Genomic DNA, 21,187 nt, shown 5'->3' on the forward strand with positions numbered 1-21,187 from the left:
ATATGGTTTTCTATTTCAACCCCTTAATTGAATAACTCCTGTATAACACTGGCTCAAAGTGAAGTTATGTGCCACTTTTCTCTGCTTTGCAAACTTTTTCTGCAATTTAAAGTTTAAAAGGATTTTGAACCAGTCAGTTCAAAGGTGGCAAAGAAGAACAAACAGTATTCCCAGACTGCAAGTATTAACATCTGCTGAAAAAGAGTGAGGAAAAACTTTACATTTCTCTACAAAAAATGCTTGTGTAGGAGAATGTAACTGAAGGGCTTGGGGATAAAATCCCAACAGGCCAAAATAGAATTTTTGTTGTGTCTAAGGAAGGAGTTCAGTTTTCCAATGGGAAAATATCTTTCTAAATGTGGCTTGGAAAAAACTGTAAAGCCTATAGAAAAGTAGGCTCTTTTCATTGATTTCTTTAACTGTAAATCAGGTGAGAAAGGGAAGAACCAGTGCTTTGTGTAGACTGGATCTATGAGAAATTTGTCTTAAAATTTTCAAGTTATATTAAAACAGAAAATTCTTTTTATCCACAAACTTACCTTTCATCTAATTTATTTGTATAATACCACTTCTGGTCGCTGTCTACTGGGAAAATCAGCATCTTGAGAGATCTTGAGAGACTGATGTTCCTCACATCAATTGTTGCCTCTTTCTTCCCTAAAGATACAAAGAATTTTAGTTTAACAAGGATTTTGTTGTTGTTGTTGTTATTGTTGTTACTGGGCTTTTTATTTTTAGATCCAATTTATGTAGCACGAACATGTATCCAACTAAAATAACAGATTCCTGGATCATCTACTAACTTGTTCAGTTCAGTTATTTCCTCCCATTTTGAGTGACTGGGAAAATGAAAACAAATAGAGTGCTTCTGTACAGAGATGATGAAAAATGCAATGATTCACTCTTGTTTCTTCTTTACAGAAAGAGCTGTATGTAGCTCAGGTCTTGTAACTGCACTTGTGTACAACCCAATCTAGATTTATTAAAAGAAAAAACGAAACCACATACATTATTTTTTGAGCCTAACCATGACACAAATGGTATGGTATATTTCAGCAATTTAATATTAAGAAACTACTGACCATCCAGCCTTATTGTTTGGGTGCCATTTTGGTAGAAGAGGCCACCAGAAAAAGAGTTATGAAAGGCTTTCTCTGTTATCAAATAACTTATTCTGAAGATACCATTAAGTTTAATGAGAGGCAACAATTTTTCTACCAGATGGACTGGAATATTAGAGAGGGAAATCTGGACCATTTTGTTGGCCTCAGAACAAACATTTCCTGAAGCACCATTTTATGTAAATTCTGACAAAAAGTTGCAATAGCAGGCTAAAGTCTGATTGCATTTATGCTGCCACCTTTACCTCTAAAAAACTAGTATCAAAGAGATTCAGTCTTTAAATGTGATTAGATTTAAAAATGGTCTTCCCTGTTTTTTCTTCTCAGTAACTTACACTGCAAATATGAAACTGCAAATGTCTCATTCTTAAAGTGTTTTAGGTGCTGTGAAGTAATGAAATCACTGCATTGCTCTGGATTCAAAATGCAGATTTTTTTTATTCACTTATCAACAAACTCTTACTTAAGAGGTGTGAAGAAAATTTTAATCAGAAAATACTGAAAAAATATTTAAAACTTTATAGTAGTAACTGTGGTATTTTCATAGAAACCTTCATAGAATATATTACACTTCTCTTGTTTTCATCATAAAATAATACTTCACAGAGTCTTTTCCATTCCATAATTTAAAAATGACACAAATGATCTTTTCTTTGTACAATCCAATACATTACAGGTCAAATTATTACATCAATATTTAACATAATATATTATTTTAAAAATAAGAAAAACATACTCACATAATTCTTATTAATGTACACTTAGTAGTATGTAGCATATTATGAAACTCAAATGTGACTGATTGCTTACATATCTCTGAAGACAAAGCAGATGTTTAGCTGTGGTAAATTATTCCTGTAAGTCCTGATAACCTTCCACTGACTTTCATGGCTAATGCATCAGCCCTTAAAAGAGTGAAAAGAGAAGAATTTATGGCTCCCACAACAATAACTGCAAGGTTAGATGAGATTATTTCTCCTGAACATACTTATAATGAGCAATGGTCTTTTCATTCTTTTCCTCTCTTCAAAAAAAGGAAAACAAGCAGATTTTTTTTTTACATTAACAATTGGTTTTAAAGTATTATTTAAGTCATTGTTTAACTGTCAACCTGTTATCCTGCTCAAAAAAAAAAAAAGTTTGTTATTGTGGCTTTAGGGCACTTATTGGATTTACAATAAAGGATGATCCTTATGGACAGACACATCTGTACAGAACAAGTGTAAGAGACATAGATCTTTGAGCAAAAATATTTGTTTGTAAGGATGCAGTTTCTTGGTTTTCTCTTTAAATAATAATTTCTTTTCTGTCAGAAATTTATGTATTCTTTTCACTGAGTGAAGCTTTATATAGATATGTTGTCTGATACTACTTCCACCCTGAGAAATTGTTTCCTTTGGTCTTTTTGGTGTAGTATTTAATAAGAGAAATAACATTTTAGCTGGTTTATTTGGGGCTTAAAATATATCTGTAAAAGTAAAATTCCCTTCTAGTTTTATAGCTATTATATTCACCATGCATGTGTTGAACTCCAACTCTATTTCTGGGAGGTTTCCCCTTTTAATGAGATATTTTCACTGTCTCCTAAGTCTCTACAAACTTAAGGTTTGGTCATCGACTAAAAATTCAAGATTTGTTAGTCAATGGTCCATGTGATTTGTTTTAATTAAAATTCCTGACAATGTTTATTGGAGAAGTAGATTGTTAAGGCAAAGGAAAAAGTCAGTGGTGGAACAGTGACCCAACTTGTTAAATCACAGTTTAAGTCTCTCCTGATACTGTAGGAGGGTAAATATATATGTGGCAGTGCTTTACCAGTGCTTGTGTTTCAGCTGGCAAATTAAGCAAATGCCACTGAATTTCTTCTTTTTTAAGTGTTCTGTTTAGTGGTAGTAGAATGGCAGTTTGATATGATTTTTCTGCACCTCCTATCCAATATTCTTCAAATGTGGATGTTCATTTCAATGCAAGCAAATGTAGAATTTTGAAGAAAAGTCAGGCACTCTAGAAACTACAAGTACAAAGGACAATAGGTCATTGAGACACTCATCCTGAGGGGGTACAGGACCATCCATCTAAAGAAGTTATGTGATTTCCATGGCAGAACAAGGAATTCACAGCTGAAGTCATTGTCCTTGATAATTTCCAGGTATTACCATCCTCTTACTTAACACTATCAACCACTCCCAAGCTCCTGCTCAGTTATTTGTACTGAGGCTTCCAAAATATAATTTCCATCAAAATTACTGAAGTTAAGTTTAAATAGATTATATTTGCAACCCTAACATGTTTTGTGTGGCCTTGGCCTGAAAAAGGTCTCAGTGAGGTTATTAGCTCATATTAGACAAGGTGCAGACTGTCTTCATTCAGCATAGAAAGATCTGGAAGAAAAATTAGGGTCAGAATAATGTAAGACTCAATGTCAGAGAGAGAAAAGTGTTATTTAGTAAGAGAGCTACATCATACAAACATTAAAAGACACTCTCTGCCTAGGAGGCAGGAATCTGATTCAGGCTTCACATCTTTTTTTATTTTTTTTCTCATTTTGACCAACAAAACTACCCTGAATTATGATTTTCACTTTTTCTTTTGGAAATTGTCTTTCAGAAACAAAGATAGAAAAAGTAAAATAAAATTCTTTTTTCTGGTTGTTTTATAGTTCACAACCACAGAGTAAGTATGGAGTGAACACCCGTAAAATAATGGAACTCACTCAAAGGAATGCAAAGGATTTCCTGTCTTTGGCTCTCTATTACTACTGTAAAATACACTAACTCTTAGAATCTGTCTTATTTATGAAATGATATCTTCAAAAGCAATAAAGGTTTTATCTAAAGTACCTTTGTATCAAAGATTTACCTTGTGTTCTGCAAGCTTTAAATCAGATAGATATCAATCCTAATATATTTAAGTGTCTTTATGGAAAATTTCCCAAGCAATTTTCATTATCCTCAAGTAAATATATAATGAAAAGTATTTTATACCATTCATTCAGGAATCATTTACATGAGATTAAAAGGTATGTAGTTATGAATGAACTTTTTAAATGAAAGGATCAAATTATGTCGTGCTTAGCAGAATCTGAGTTTGGGAGAGTATACCAGTTTTGCTTTAAGATGGATGCAAAGGAAAAAAAAAGTCATATATAAGTAGGATGTACTATTATTTTTCTGTATCACTATTTTGTATTTTGTCCCTTTTGCTGACAAGCTGCAAAATCCCCTGAGTGGCATGAGGTGCACAATTTTATTAGGATGTTCAAGTCCTAGAGAGGACAGCAGGGAAACAAAACATGCCAAGAATGGTGTTTTGCAACAGAAAACCTAAAGGATGCTTTAGAAATTGAAGATACACAGGGACATTAATGATAAGTTTATATATATTTGTGTTCAAACAAAGGAAATTCTGTCAACTACAATGCCTTGAAAGTTTCCTTGCAGAAAATACTTTCTTGAAAGTGACTATAGAGAAAATCCCTGAGCACCTCAAATTGAATCACTGCAGCAGTCCCAGGGAAAGAACATCCAGAATTTACAGGTGTGAAGTCCTGGGACTACAACCATAGGATAGTATTCATTTAGCCTAAAAGGCCCTAGAAGGGCACTTTCAGAGGCCTTCAAAACAAAAATTCATCAGTTTCAGGTTTACCTGATTACTTCAGTTTTATGCATAAAGGCATTTCCCAAATAAAGTAAGTAAAGCATAAAACATAAAAGAAAAAACAAGTAAAGTAAATTAATAAAGTGTGTTCTCACTGCCTCTCTTCTGCTGAAATCTGTAGGAATTGCAGGTATCCAAGTCTTTTTCAGTGACAAATTAAACCCAGCATTAGTCACTAATGATCATTAAACACCACATAGCTACTGCAGGTCCATCTCACTAAAATGACTTTCCTGAGAAGCAGTTTTACAGCAGCTAAGAAGTGAATGCTAACTGGTGCAATGAAAACTGCCAGCAAAGTGGATCTGTTTGTAAATACACATTCCAAAGGGGCCAGTCTGCTGCTTGAGCATGGAAAATATACACGTGTTAACTACCCTTAATGCTAAATCTTACATATCTTATGACTGATCTTCAGTTTAATGGTATTTGTGAAATGGCAGAAGCAGCACAGTGTAGCAATAATGCAATAAAATGCTTCAGCAATATTCATTTGTTGTCTACAAGAGGGGATCTGTGCAGTGATTCATCTTTCCACGAGTTACACACAAAGATAACTTTTAATTCTCAAAGCAAAGCAAATACATCAGAGAGGAAAGTAGCTGCTTGCAAAACAACTCTGCCCTAACAGTTCTTTATAATGATGTGAAATTTCAGCTCTTAACATCATTAAGTGAGCAATTTCCCATCATGACCCTTATGGGTTTTTATGTTGCTGTGACTGAGGAAATGACTTCCTTCAGGTGTAAAGGCAGATGGTTATCTTTTATAGCTCTGAACAAATATGAATCCATAGAAGAATAATTTATAAGATACAGCAGGAAGATATAAAAAAACAAACAAAAAACCCCCCACAAACAAACAAAAAACCCCACAAAAAACAAACAAAAAACCAACACACAAAACCCAAACAACAAACAAAAAGCAAACAAACAAAACCCCATAAACAACAACAACAGCAAAACCCCTTTAAAAACACACAAAAAAATTAAGAATTTTTTCAACAAACTCCCATTCTCACAGTTTCACATGACTTCAGAGCAGACAGGTTGATGGGCAGATGATTTTTACTAATACCCAAGATCAGTATTGTTCAGCAGATTTCCTTGCACATAAGTTAACTGGAGAGATACTAAAATTTTCTTAGGATTGCAGAACATCACTCTGGTTTATGACATCCTTGTGCAAACTGAGTTTCTTCACTTAAATCTGGAAATTATTCCTTAAGCAGAAAGATGAACTGTACTGCATTCAAATGGAATGTTCTGCTTGTTGTATTTCACAAGGGTTTTGAAAAGCCTTTTTAAGGAATAACCAGGAAATCATATAATCCATTTTCTAATCGCTTCTTACATTTGACAGAGATGTGTGGGAGAAAGGTAGGGAGGTGGAATCTACTCAGATATTGATTTTAGGTCAAATATCATTAGAATATTAATTACTGGTGCTTAAGGTGGAATATTAATGGCATTCAGACCATTAGGATAATGTATAACATTAAGTGGTATACATCAATTCCACCCAGGCTTGCAAGACCATTATGTATTAAGGGGAAACCCACTCACTCAAGGGCTTGTTGGTGAACCAATTTATCCCTCTTGCCTTTGACTATAGTCTGTTGGAGGCTGAAAACATTTAAAGTGAAGCTGCAGAAAAAAAACTGTGCCTGTAAAAAAACCATGTGCTCAAAACCTAAATAACATGCAATGTCATTTGAAAGATTCACCTAATCTAATTCCCTCTGTTTCCATACATCAAAAGTAGATTACAATTTTGAGTTTCATGCTACAATTACTCACAGGGCTTATCTGTAAATGAAATTCAAGAACATGACATGAACATAATGTGCTGGCAGAAGACACTGAGATGCAGCTAATCTGCCTCCTATCACACTTTATGTCACTGTCCCCATTCACAAGAGGGACTGCAGTTGCTGGAAGATATGTTGTGAGCACAGTCATGCTTTCTTTGCAATCCTTGACAAGATCTCCCCCACCTCAGTGTAAAGCTGTACATTACCCATTATCTTCTCTGTTAAGAGTGAAATAACCCAAACAAAAGCCTGTCTGGAAAATATTTTTCTCCGAAGCTTTTATCAGAGAGGCATTGACATGTAAATGAAGAAGGAAAAAAAAGACCTCAGGTCTCGCAGGTCCTCAAGTCCTTTGTTATCCACAAAAATACATTGTGGAAACATTAGTTCAAATGGCACTGGGTTTACTCCTCTTGTTTAAATACAAACACTACAAAAAGCACTAAAAAGAAAGTTTTCCAGATGCAATTTCACAGCAATCTGAAGATGAGAGCACAGACTGTGACAGCATACCCACATTTGCAAACTAAATAGGACATCATAAAGAATGGCAGAGACCTGAGTTTTACTATGTTTAGGAATCCAAAGTACTTTCAAAGTTTTTGAGACTTTGTTTTGTTCACTATCTTGTTTACCAATGCCTCCTGGAATACTTAGCTCCATGTTCTTTAAATTATGTAATCAGAAACTTCTGGAACAAAATGGAGAAGAAGAAATGAACTCCTTTCCAGTAATCCTAGTTTAGGGGGATTCCAACCAACACAAGTATTCTGCTGGTGTAAGGGAAATGTTCTGTTCATATAAAATCCAGGAAAGATTATTTAGGATATTAAAGAAATCTACCACTACCAGAAGCTCCATTTAGAAGACAACAAGAGGCCAAACTTCATGTATGCTATGTATTCTCAACATGCCAGCTGACAATTCATATTTCTATTTCTGGTATGTGTTAGGGGTGAAAGGCTTTAACAGCAGCAAAACCACAGCAAAAATAGCAAATTATAGAGATCTACCAACTTTTTAAAATTCCATGATGTACATTTATGCAATACACACCGATCAACCAAAATAAACAGGTATTTTTGTTAAAACTTGTATTATGAGGCTACTCATAGAATAAAGATATCTTGTTAAGAACACCCCAAACTACATATTTCTATTTCTCATAATGAATATTTCACCATCAGTATCATAGTTTTGAACCTCTCAATCTCCATTGCTGTCACATAATATTCAAGTCAGAAAATTGTCTTCTTGATATCTGTAGAAGTCAAGAAATGTTAACTGGTTGGGTTTGTTTTATTTTTTAATTTTTTTCCCCAAGGAAAATTGTGGTACAGAAGAGAACTGAATTCATTAGGCTAATCTTGCTCATTTAGTAGGGGCTTGCAATTCTCAGGTATTGTAAAAAAGTTCAGTGTGACGTTGGTTTAATTCATATTTCATTTGCAACAGGTTTCAGAAAATGAAATTATTAAAAAATACATTATTACACCAGATAAGTACACAAATTTCCCAAGTTTACTGTATCAAACTGTATCTAATTTGTTTTTTTTTTTCATTTGCTTCCTGGTCTTCATTCTGGGTTTGAGTGTTATGTGCATTTGTGGTACTGTAAATATGTTACAGCAAAAAATTGTATATAAGTTGAAAAATTGCATTTCTTCCCTTCAAGTAAAATACCCAGTACTTGTGAGAGGAAAACGGGTAATTATTTTTTTTTGAAAACAGGGAAAAATTGTAAGATAAGCATCCAGGAAATTGCCTTGCCTCTTCCAAATACAAAATACAAAACTGTCCCTCCACCAAAATTGAATTTTTTTACCCCACCTTCTTCAAATTAACAATTTCTTCATTCTTTTTGTTCTTGGATTTTGTAACAGGACATTAAAAGTGAATTATTGCCTTCAGGATTGTGACCACCTCTGTCAAAGTGCCAGATCAGAGTATTTAAGTTGAAAACAGAAGAAATGCAGTATTTGCTTCACTGTTAGGGCTAGTGGTTATATGGGACACACAGCAGGCATAGATTGCATCAAAATGTACCATTCACAGTCTTTCCAAACAAGAATTGCTCTTTAGTGATTGGAAATATGCTAGTGATGATGGCAGGAGGTTTTTTGATTTCCACTGTCTCTTTTGAGAAAAAATGTCCTGTTTTTTGACTAAGGACTACAGGCTCAAACTGCTGGACATAATGGTCCTTTCTGTACAAACAGTGTTTTAATTGCCTGGGCATTGAGGCACTTTGGTTCAGTACAGATGTGTATAATTCTTCTTGGCCAGTTCCTCAGTTGTACCCCTAAATTGCCTCTAATTTCCTGGAGTTAATCGTGCAGAGTACAATGTAAATTTGGTTGTTTTTGTCATAGCTCACCATCGCTGGAAATCCTCCAGTGGCTGACAAGGGGGTTTAATGAAGCGCCTGACCTTTCACTGAGTCATCTCCAGGCTTGTTAATGCTCATGTTAATGACAGAGTTGGAAGAAGACTCAGGGATCTGCTCAGGGGCACATGTGCACACCGTGCTACATGAGAAAAAACATCCCCGAGATAATCCTATAAAGCATTCCTTAGCTTGGAACTTGCAGGTTGCAAGGCAAACTTATTTATTGCACAGCGAGGAAAAGAGGTGAATTGCAGTTTAATTGCTGTGTTATTCTCCATTGCTACCTACAGGAGCCAAAAGCATTTACTCATAAAAGAATCTTTATTGTATCCCCCAGTTATTGTGTAGGACTCAGCACATCACACAGTGACTTACCCACAATGAGATGGGGAAAGAATTGGGATGGCAAAAGTGAGAAAACTCATGGACTGAGATAAAACCAGTTCAACATGCAAGCAAAGGAGAATAAAGAATTCATTCAGTGCTTGCCATGGCCAGGAAGGTGTTCAGCCTTGCCCAGCAGAGCAGGGCTCCATCACACATAACAGTGGCTTTTTCAAGGCATTTTTCTGATCACGTGCTGAGAAAAAGTTCAGTGACCTCCCATGTCCACATCAGACTTTCAGGATGTGGGTCATTCTTTTTTTCTGTCAAAATAGGAAGCAGGTAAAAAAAAATGCATTCAAATATTCACTGAATTCATTAGCATGCCTGTAGTTTGGCCTCCAAAGTGTTGAAATTCTATTGGAATAAAAGAAACGTCTACGGCTCATCAATAATTTAAAAACTACAAAGAGTTATGGTACATTTGTAGAAAGGCTCAGGTGGGTTAACTGGAAACACATAAAATATTTCCTTGTGTCAGTCTCTCCCTAACTCACCTGGGTCCCTCCCTCTGGCTCTGTAGAAGGCAATTGTGCCTTGCTCTTAGAAAACCCTGAGCTCTTTTGGCTCAGGTAGGCTTGGAAGGCTTCAGCCTGAGGCAGACATCAACTCAGGAAACTTTAAGAATGAACAAAGGGCTCTTATTTTACCAACTGTTAGTGAGGCAGCATTACCAGCCACACATAATTAGAAGTCTGGGTTTTGTGTGTTTTTTGCCTTTCTGGGTTTGATTGCTTCTCTTTTCTGTTCTGTAACAGAGAGCAGCCATTATCAACAGGCAGAGGATGGGATCTTTAAAACTACATTGTCTGCTTGAAAGGTCTATTAATTTTTTCTTACAAAAGCTATCAGCTTTTGGCTATTTTGTGTTGATTTTCACAATATTGTTTCAATTCCCCTCTGTCAACCACATTAGTTGTAAAGCTAACCTTAAAAGCAAGTGATAAAAGGTAATAAAAGTCAATCCAGGTAGTTAAGCCTACTCTATTAAAAGGCTTTTATGTGCAATATTTCTATAATTTCAAGATTCAATTATTAAAGTGTTTTTCCAGATTTGTTTTTCTCTGAAAACTTAGATAGAAATTTACATACAGAAAAAATGCTAGTCTTCCTCAATTGTACACTGTGTTCTTTCAAAAGTAAAAATTAATTGCACAGAAATTTTAAATAGACCCTGCTTTTAAATAGACTTTCAATAGACATTTTAAATGTACATTTTACCAAGCAAAATAATACACCACAGATAAAACATGACCACTTATTTCCTGTGGAGTTTCTTGTATACTCACTGAGACAAGAAAAAATCCTGATTAAATCAGACCAAAACCAATTTGGTTCAGATATTTTCAAAACCAGAACCATATATTTATGTGTGGTCATCCTGAACTTGCCTAGGGAAACCAAACGGTGTTTAATGGAGTGAGAAGGAAAAAGTCTTTACATAAAACACAAGAAAATTTACTAAACTTAAAAAAGCAACAACAGAAAAAATACCAAAAACAAAACAAAAAACCCTCACAAAACCAAAAAAACCCACAAAACCAAAAAAAACCCCACCAAGGACTAGAATGACAGTTTTCAAAATTATCACCCTGGTCAATGTTAGTTTCAAAATTGTTCCTAAAATATCTCATTGTTAGACAACCATCTATTTTGTTTTTAATTTTTAATTTTTCCATTTACATTTGGCTTTAGATGTCAGGATCATAATGAAATTATCAGAGCAAGAAAATATCTAATATGAATCAGGGAGTTTTTAACTTTCACAATTTCACTTTCCAGGGGGTCAGGCAAAAGAAAAGTTAAATTCATGAATATATCAATTGATGCTCACATTTTGAAATAGACAAAATAAATGGTGTGATCCTGATGAATGAGAAAAACCTGCCCCAATATTTCACAATTTGCCAGGCCGTTATTGTCATTGACAAATGAAGGCTTTAGTATATATAGTTCTTCCAATGTAAACTCTGCAGAACAGATGGTTTTCCTTCTGATGTGGTAAGTATTAAAATGTCTAGTGGGAATCATGGTATTTTTAAGTCCTCCTAAACAAAATACATCAGGAATACCATGGGCAGAAGGCCCTTAAATGGAAACAGCCAGATCTGAGCAGGATCCAGATCTCAAGCTCACACTTGGCTGTGACAGCAGCTTGCTCTGGGACTTTGGGCAAGTCATCCTCAGCTCTTTTTTGGTTTTTTTCCACTGTGTAATTGTTCTTGTCTACTTATATTGTACAAGTTCTGTGGCCTAGATGATCTCTTACAGCATTCCTACACTACTGAAATCAGAACACACATAAATGTCTGTACTGCAGTCCTATATTGAAATGCATCTGACGTCTCAGGAAATACATAACTCATTTATACAGGAAATACATAACTCATTTATACAGTTTGCTGAATCAAGAAATCTGAATGTAAATCACAAATCCACAAATTCACCAGAATTATTTTTCCCAGTTTCATGCCATCATCCTCAAAGGAGGTATACCATGCATCCCCATAGTGGCACTCTAAAATAGGTTTTTATTTCAGTAATTCTTAATGATCTTTTAAACTTGATTTATTGCATAAGCATGTACCATGTCGTTTACAGAAGCAATATATTTCCCACTAAATTTTCTTAAACTCCTTTTGAGTATAATAGGAACTGAAAGAACATGGCACCTTGTAATTATGCAGCCCTTTTCTAGCCTGAAACCTGGAATAACCTTAGCAAGTGTCTCTGATTTTATCTGTTCTGCTGGGAGGGAACTAACATTGTGAAATGGAAGTTTTTGAAGCCTGTCTTATTTTTTATGATGTTGCTTGAACCAGGCATACAGAATATAAGTATATAACAGTAATCAGATTTAAAATCAGCAAAATATAGTGTCTATATATATATATATATATATACTCCATGAGGTTAAAAAACCCACATGATTTATACATTTACACACACGCATAAATATAAATAAAACATACAAGTAGTAAGCAGATGATTAATTTACATTTTCCCTCTCTTAACCATAGGGCTGCTCATCTCACAAATCATATTTCTGTGGGAAATGAAAGGTACACTGCTGCCAGCATTTTGTAAGAAATAATGACACACTTTACTACCTGTAAGTGCTGACTGAGTGCTTCTGCTTTTCCTTCCCAAGGTGACTGTAACACAGATTGATGAAAGATTCAGTAGGACTGCAAAGGTTAAAGATGCAGACCTGGAGCTAGAAGGCAGCCCTGACACTGATGGAATACAGTACAATGAGAGTGGCCACATTATTGTCCCATCCTCTGATAACCAGCGTAATATGAAAACTGACTGGAGGAGAAGGGAACAAATTAAATCCATTAATCAAGCATATCTGTGCTAAACAGTTCCTCTGAAGAGATGAACAAATGAAAAATTTGCTGTTTGTTTCTCTGCTTGCAACCACCTGAGAAAAAATTAATTATAAGGCTGTGGCTCAACTATTAGTTAAGTTTTTTCTTGAGAAAACTATTTATTGCTTTGTCAAAGAACAAATGAACCTCATTAGTGAGATTAGTTTCAGCTGATCATTTTGCATTAGGACAGTCTAATAATATATCCATTCAAGGAAATGACTTCAAAGAAACAGTCCATTCTGTTGTATTAGACTTAAATCAGAAATATATGATTTGTCACTTGCTAAAAGTCAATTTTTTTTCTTATTGCCCTGGTAAAGTGGTTACTTTTTTGCCTGCAGTCAGCTGCTGGTCAGGTATTCACAATGGGGTCTCTCTGGTTAAGGGGTCTTACAATTCACTCAGAAAACTCTGCTCTTGTAGTGCATCCTCTGAAATCTCTCTTATTCCTGAAACAACTCAAATTCCCCAAGTAGGGAGTTACTACTACTTAGTAGTAGTAACTAAGTACTACTTAGTTACTGCTACTAAGTAGTGCTTAGTTTAGTAGTACTAAGTGGGGAGAAAGTGGGTTGGTGTGTGTGTGTTTTTTTAAATAAAATAAGATGAACCTCAACAGAATTCTTCCAAAATTTATATTTATAAAGTGAAGGAAGATATATGAAGTACTCTAATCTAAAGAGAGCAAAGAGTACAGGCTGTTTTCATGCATTACTCTGTCATCCTGCTGGAATCTTATGAAAGCAGTCCCTCTCCTTTGGAAAGAAGAGAAGCCAGCTCTGTATGAACTAGAAGCCTTCAAGGCAAATTATTACCTGGAGAAGGTCAGAGGAGTTGTGCATCTATTAGCAGATGAGGGTTTGAAGTGCAGAATTTCTGCCAAAGTTTTGAATCTCTTTTTCAAAGAGGAAGTTCTTCATGGTGAAAGCCTCTGGTTTGCAATGGGTTCTTCTGCAGTGCTGGGCTCCTCATGATGTAAATTACTCCTCTGGGGAATTGAACGGAATTTATGGAGATAAAACAGCCAGATATCACACAATAATTAACTTGTCACTACTCAATTGACCTGATTCCCACTGGGAGTCTAGAGGCAAAGAAGCAATTGTCAGACTCACAGCTAAGGAAGTCTGCTTCCATTGTTTTTAGTCTCATGAGTACCAGCCTTGATGGAAAAAACTATGGGAAGAGCTTACAAAGCTCTTGGTATGTTTGAGAAATGCTTCCTTCCCTAGGGAAGTAGTCTCATACTGCAAAAACCACCTGCTATTTTTTTTTTCACATTTCAACACTGATAGTGTCTATTTTCTTGCCCAAAAATTTATTTTCAAAAACCTTGAATAAAACTATATTTTGCCTGTGTCCTTTGCTGGAACTGAACAAAATATTAAAATGTTACGGAGGGGATGGAGAAGGAGGAGTTATAACAGCACATGGAAACACAGATATGCCAAATTACATGGGTCTGATTTTCTTATAGCAACTAAGACTTGCTCTATCCCATTATTAGTCATCCACAGAGCAGCACAACATGGACTCTCACCTGCTGAAAAAACAATATTCAGAGATGGATCTTTTTCAATTATGAATGGATTCATGGTTTAACACCAAACTCCACCCAAAACCAAGGACCCCTCCAAAAAAAAAGTCCTGTTAACAGATTGAATAATTTTAAATATAGTTTGTTTAACTATTAAAAACCATCTGGAGCAGAACATAAATTCTGACCCAGTATTTCCATTACCTTCTGTTGAAGTGGTTTAGCTGGCTTTCTTTTCCAGAGCACAGTGTAAAAGGCAGTAGACATCAACCCAAAAAAAGCAGCTGCAAAGAGATCCCTGATAGTTCCTCTTGAAACTTACCTTCAATTGCAAAACTGCTTTTAGTACAATAGGGACTGATGATTCCTGGGGGTAATGTTCAAAACTATTGAGATTTAACTGCAGACTTCACATTTGTACTGAAGATCCAGGCATTCTAGCAGTTTAAACAAGATGACCTTGTCTGTCCATTGTTTTAACTCCCATTAACTCCATTTTGGCAACAAATCCATCCATCCTTAAGCTATTTTAGCAGGAGAGAATATATTCAATAGAAGTCCCACATGGTGTTTCAGCTCTTGCCTTTCATAATCCACCTCTGTGCTAAGTGTCCAGAGGTTATCTTTAACCATATTTCTCTTTTGGGTGCATGACAGGATAGAATCATTGACATTATGTCCTTAGCAGGAGATGACTGCATTAGCCTGTGCTCCCCATGGTGCCATTTGACAGATTGAAGTGTGAATGGTGATATCTGGAAGGTAATGTGTCATGGGCATAAAGGCCCATGATTCAAACCTCCCTTCTTGGTTTTTTTTTTTCACTGCTGGAGAACTTAGATAGCCTTAGTAAGAATTCAAGTCATCCTTTTTGGAAACAGCACTTCAAAGGTTATCCTGAAGAGCTTTCTCTTTTACAGTAGTAAATCTTCTGTGAATAACAGGCAACTGGCTACCATAAAAAGACAATATTTTCTGCAGTCTGTGCAGTCTCTGATGACTCTGGCCTGTAGCTGCATTCATGATTTTGGATGATAAAAGCACCTTCCACTTTCTGCATGAGGAACGTGCTGAAATGATGCAAACGAAGATGGCATGTAATAAAACTATCTGAAATATCTATTACTGTAAGAGAAGTTTGCAAGTCAAGGAAGGTAACTAGCAAAACATAATAATGGCAACAGCAAGTATTTGTGAAACAATAATTTGGACTACTGGTGCTTAGCCACAAATGGTAAAAACATGTTTGGGTTTTCCTCCAAATATAGAGGGGGTGTGTGTCTCTAAGTAAATGAACTAGAAAATGGATAGTGAATGCTATTATATCCACAGCATTTCACAGAGCCAAATTTCTGCAAATCATGGATTCACAGAATATGTATTCATAAAATGGAAATAACAGGTTATTTACTCAGATGTCTTATTGGAAGTCAGAGATTAATGAAAAACAGAGAACCAGCAGGCCTAGGATATTTGAATTTTGAAGAATTACAATAGATTACCAAAATAACTTAAGGTTGCTTTAAAATGAGCTTGAAAAAGACAAATTTCAAATTAACCTTCCACTGACAGCACTATTGTGTGTGATGTGAAAAGTTGGAGTTGGTAGACTGAAATAGGCAAATCTTGAAACTCAGTGTATCATTTTAGAAGGCAATTGTTCCTCTTTTTTGTGTGTGTTTGGGATGACGTATTTTCTTCTATTATTTTTTATACAAAATGCTTCTAAAAGACTTTATTCTTCAAGACAGAATAAGCAGACAAATTTGCAGGGGGCATGCAATCAAAAATATTTATTGACCACTTTTTTTCAGGCTGGGTCTATAGAGTCAGATCATATTAGATTAGCCTTTGGACTCATTGGAACATTTGAATTTCTGTCACCTGTCTTATCAAAATAATCTGCTGTAGTCTCATCTCAGAAAGTGATGTCAACACAAACTCTTTTTACAAGTTTTGTTGACTGAAAACTCAAGTGTTTCTTTCAGATTTTTTCAAGAGGTAATTTGTTCTGGTACAACGACAGCTCTTGAGGCTTTCTTCACAGCTTTCAAGACAATTTTGTATTTCTTAACAGGTTAACCAGATTTGTAATGGGTTTGACTGCCTGCTAGATATGGAGTCGTCAAAAAAACATTTATGACTGAATTTTTGAGACTATCATCTGAAAGATGTGTTTGCATTAGCATTTCATCAGAAAGTTCAAGTGACACCCAGAAGCATACTCCACCTGAATTCAGAGATGCACCTTGTGGTAGCTCCACTGCTCTCTCCCCAGATATGCAAACCTAGTCGGGTTTGAATCTTCAAGATTTTAGTTTACAGTATCCAGTTAGAGGAGAAAAAGTGGAAACATTTCAGGCAGGTCTCTGGAGACTTCATCTTCCCTGGACAAGGAGGAGATTTTATTGCAGTGTCTCTGGACACACTCCTGGCACTGCTGCAGGCATCTCCACAGACACAGTCACCAGATTTCTCCTCTTTCTGCCCTCAGAGCTGTCAAGCAGCTCTGTGAGACACCAGATGTGCTCACATTGACTGAATGAATAACCTCAAACTGCAAACACACTCACTCCTGCCAACATCAAGTTCAAGCTTCTTGCCCAGTCAAGAAATGTGACCACTAAACTGTTCTTTCTTTGTTACAAACAAATTCAGTTTTCTGCCTTCAGGACTCATTAATTCTTCTTCCTTCAGAAACAGCTGATTCTTAATGGTGCTGACCTACAATATTTCTTACATTATTAAATTCATTTATCTCAGTGAGGGCTGAAAGATGAATTCCTTCCAGGAATCATTCATTTTATTAGTAACTGTCTCTTTCACACAACTAGTTTGTTTTATTAATTTATTTAATTCTAGCTTTGACCAGTGAAGGCATTTTGCCTTACAGTGTTAAAATTGGAGTAGAGAAAAATTTTAAGATAAAAAACCCAAAAATTAGTTTCATGGGTCTCATAAATTATTCTAGTTTGTTCAACAATTTGAGAAAGTTTTTATCTAAGTTTTTTATTCCTTCAGTAATACAAGGAACTGTTTCTCATATGTTAAAAGTTAATATCTAAGGAAGAGTAATGTTAATATATGCTAAAATTAATGTATGCAAATCTCTAATATTACAAATTTTAAAAATGCAATTGATTATATTATCAAATATATCACAATTTCAAAGACTTTCTGAAGATCCAAATTCTCCAGCTATTAAGCCAAAATCAAAATCAAGTCATATGTCAAAATCAAGACAATGGTTTTTCAAATAGATTCATTACATCTAAAGTAGATAACAAATAAAAAAACCAAAGCAAAACTAGATTTTTTTTTCCTCATAGAACTACATGTTGGACAGTAGAATTCCATATTAGATGAGAAAGGAATAGAATTCAAAAAAAAGTCAAATAAAATTTTTCTTAATAGCTAAATATCACTATTTGTTACACATTAAAGACTTTCTCATAGAAACAGAAGCTTTGTTCTCTTGTTAAGCTGAATTATAAGGAATAAGAATTTCACTGCAGCTGTTCCCATGTGGAGTGATTCCACAGCTTTTAGTGAGAATAACAATAACAAAATCTAGAGTATTACAGTTTAAGTCACCATCTCATGAGGATTTACACTGAAGAAACTTAAATCAGGATGTGGACACTGATGATTAAAAAAAAAAAACAAAATCAAAAAAGCAAAAGCCTAAACTCAACCAACTAAACTAATAAACCCACAAAATTAGTAAAAGGAATTTATGTTTTTTTTAAGTTACTTTTGTGCAATTTATATTCTCTTTGAGAAGCTTCAAAATGAATCTGATTCTACCTAATCACAAGGCCCACTCCTGCAATCTCTACTTATCTGTTGATTGCTGATCTTACATTTAACAGCAGAATTAAAAATTAGGTGCGAGCAAAAGACAGATGGTTGGGGGCTAAATTCTGTATTCCAGACAGGTCTTTATACTTGCTTCTCCCATGCATCACCTATTCATTTTTCAAAGTTTCATTGTTCTGTACTGACATTGAGTGAATTTACAACAAAATAAAAATAATTTTACCTGCATCTCCAAGGTGGATGGAATCTAGCAAGAGTTCAACTTTTGCAAAACTTGTGCAGGTGCCTAATTACAAGTACGAGATTTTTTTTTTTTTAATCTTAATCACAGGATATATTTCTCTGCTGTAACATGTAATAAAATAAATGAGATTATGAAAACCAGAAACTATTTCATTTTCACTTGGTTAAATTTCTAGACAGGTAAAATTAAGATAAATGTGCTCCAAGTCAGGCTTCTCATTTTGACATTCTTATTATAAATAGTACAAATTATAAGAAGCCCTCCCTCAGATCTGTGGGAAGGGCCTCTCACATGAGGATTTACACATTTATGATCATCATCATCACAGTTTCTTTTTGCATTTGCAAGGCAGGTATGTCAAAGAATTCTTCTTTTCCTGGAGGTAAAGATCCTCTATTTCCCTAAGGAAATTCTAATTCTTTTTCAAAACCCACCACCCAGAACACCCCTATCAAGTGGATGTTATTCCATATGCAACTCTCAGCCTCATTCTGGTGCAAAAAAATTTATTCCCAATTTTGACAGCTTTTCTACATTTTTTTTTTATTATCTGCCATATTACTAATACTACATTATGATTAGCACACTACACTATTGAGTGTTAGACCATGGTGGTTTTAGTTGGTTTAGGTACAGCATGGACAGAACACATTTTGCTTATGTGCCCATCTCCTTATTCAAGGTACTCAACGTCTTCATTAAGAACATTGCATTCATAAGCACAGGAGAGGCCACTGAAAACTGATTATCCCTGCAAAAAGGGATCTACAGGCTTTGAGGGGACCTGCAGGGAAATTAAGCAAGAAAAATTACAGTGTGCTGTTCCTTGCACAGGTGAATATTGCAAACCCCTGCAGGAACTCTGTAAAGAAGCAATACATCATAAAAAAATGGCATTTTGACATGGAAATTAAGATTTGCTCTCCCCCCATCCCACCGCTTTTTTTTTACTTTTTATGGAAAAACACCTATCAAATTAAATTTATGTTTGAAAAAAGCGAGATGTTTGAAAAAAGGTTTGAAATAGAAACTCTTAAGTGATTAAAAATTCTTTAAAACAACACATTATTTCAATAGTACATAGTGAATAGACAAAAAAGAGCTTTTCATTCTTTCATTCAAGAAATTTATCAAGTTATTTATCATTTTCACATAGTGTTCAGCTTTGTCCTTTTACCAGCTGACAAACCCTTGGAGAAAACAAACCAAACCATGATGAAACTTCAATCCTTCAGCTGTGTAAAACTGGAAAGAATTTACCCATGATATGTAAATGCCTTTCTGGATCATTCCAGCAATAGAGATGTAGTACATATGAGTATTCATACAGACCTTGGGACCTGTTTAGAATTCTTATGAAGCCTTGAGAGGCTACTTAGAACAGAGCTTAGACAGAGTTAAAGGAGCAAAGTAGGTGTTTATGAAAAGGCCTTCAAAGGACACACCTTGGGCAGCACAAGAGCCTGGCCATGGTTCCAACCAAGGTGGATGACGGGTCCCAACTTTTCAAACTTTTATAAGTTTTGGTCCATTTCCATATTGAGGTTAATTGTTCAATTACAGCTTCAGGTTATGAAGTCCCATCCTCCCAGACTGCTCTCCTGAATTTGCTGGATTTTATACTTTTTGGGCCTGAATCTGCAATGGTGTCCTTGGTTCTCAGGCAGGATTTTTTCTGACTAAACTGTGAGGACAACTTCTCAACACTTTATATGAAGTTCAGAGTCACACACCAATGCAGTACAGAATCTGAAAAGATGAAAGCTAAAACTCAAGGCATCAGTAAGACTGTTCCCCAGAGGGTTAGGCTGGCCAAGGAGATGTTCCTCTGAGTGCAGAGGAAGTGTGGGATGCCTGGCTGACACAGAAAAGCTGGGGTGGGATCCAGTAATGAACTTGTCACAGCAGCAAGGAAGGAGGTGAGATTGTGATCAGAAGAAAATAAACAAATGTAAACAAAGAAATTTGACAGCTATTTCCAAGGTTGTCCCCATTAGTTAGACACAAGTAAAGGAGAAATATTATAATATAAATAAATGCCTTATTATTCTAAGTTACTGTATTCATGTAGAACAAACAAGCAATGACCCCAGAATTCATGTAAAATGAAGCAATGTCACACATGTTGTGCTGGGCACAACAAAAACAATACAAAACAAGGTAGGTATGTATAAAACAAGGTGTGTATGGCCTCATTTGCTCTGAGGAATGATGAGCAATGCAGAAAAGTGTTGAAAAAGTTCTCTTGTTAGGGAAACTTGAATCCCAGAGGATAACTGGGAACAGCAGGAACTTTTGCTAAAATTGCTTATTCTTTGAACTAGCAAGGAATTGCATATCAATCCATGAAACCTGACTGGATCTGACAGCATCCACTGGGTGGTGTTTAGATTGAGTCCACAGTGGAAATGGCTGCTTGGTCCAGCCCCTTCATTCAGCATCTGGTGTGCAGAATTACCACTCTGATATCACCTAGCACTGTGTGTGTAAGCTGGTTGTCAGTAAAGGAGAATTTTATTTTTATTGCTGGTGTTTGATCTGATATCCTGCCCTCAACGCCTGAATCATCTGTAGCCAGCAATACAAAATAGATTATTATTTCTACCTCATAGCAAAAAGAATTTGGGAGTCTTTATCTCTAGTTTTTGATTCATAGAGAAAAAAATTGTTGTGAATTTAATAAGGCAGATGATGAAAATAAAACAGCTGTGCACCAGTGCTGGTTTTCACTGGATGTTTTACTTCTGTCTCTACTTCTTACACTTCTAAATTTTCAAACAAATTAAATCAGTTCTTGACTTTGGATGCCAGCTGGATTTTGACAAGTAAAAGATGTGGTGATG

General features: G+C 35.4%; 1 long non-coding RNA gene across 1 annotated transcript; it reads right to left on the reverse strand.

Moving 5' to 3' along the window:
• Positions 1-539: 539 nt before the first annotated feature.
• On the reverse strand, positions 540-20,127 carry LOC143693486 (uncharacterized). Its single transcript, XR_013181190.1, has 4 exons — positions 19,790-20,127; positions 13,560-13,732; positions 1,932-2,026; positions 540-657 (listed from the first exon to the last, which is right to left on the reverse strand). It is a non-coding gene; the product is annotated as an uncharacterized LOC143693486 (long non-coding RNA).
• Between the last annotated feature and the right edge of the window lie 1,060 nt (positions 20,128-21,187).

This window comes from Agelaius phoeniceus, chromosome 2 (assembly GCF_051311805.1).
Source record: "Agelaius phoeniceus isolate bAgePho1 chromosome 2, bAgePho1.hap1, whole genome shotgun sequence".
NCBI classification, from domain to species: domain Eukaryota; kingdom Metazoa; phylum Chordata; class Aves; order Passeriformes; family Icteridae; genus Agelaius; species Agelaius phoeniceus.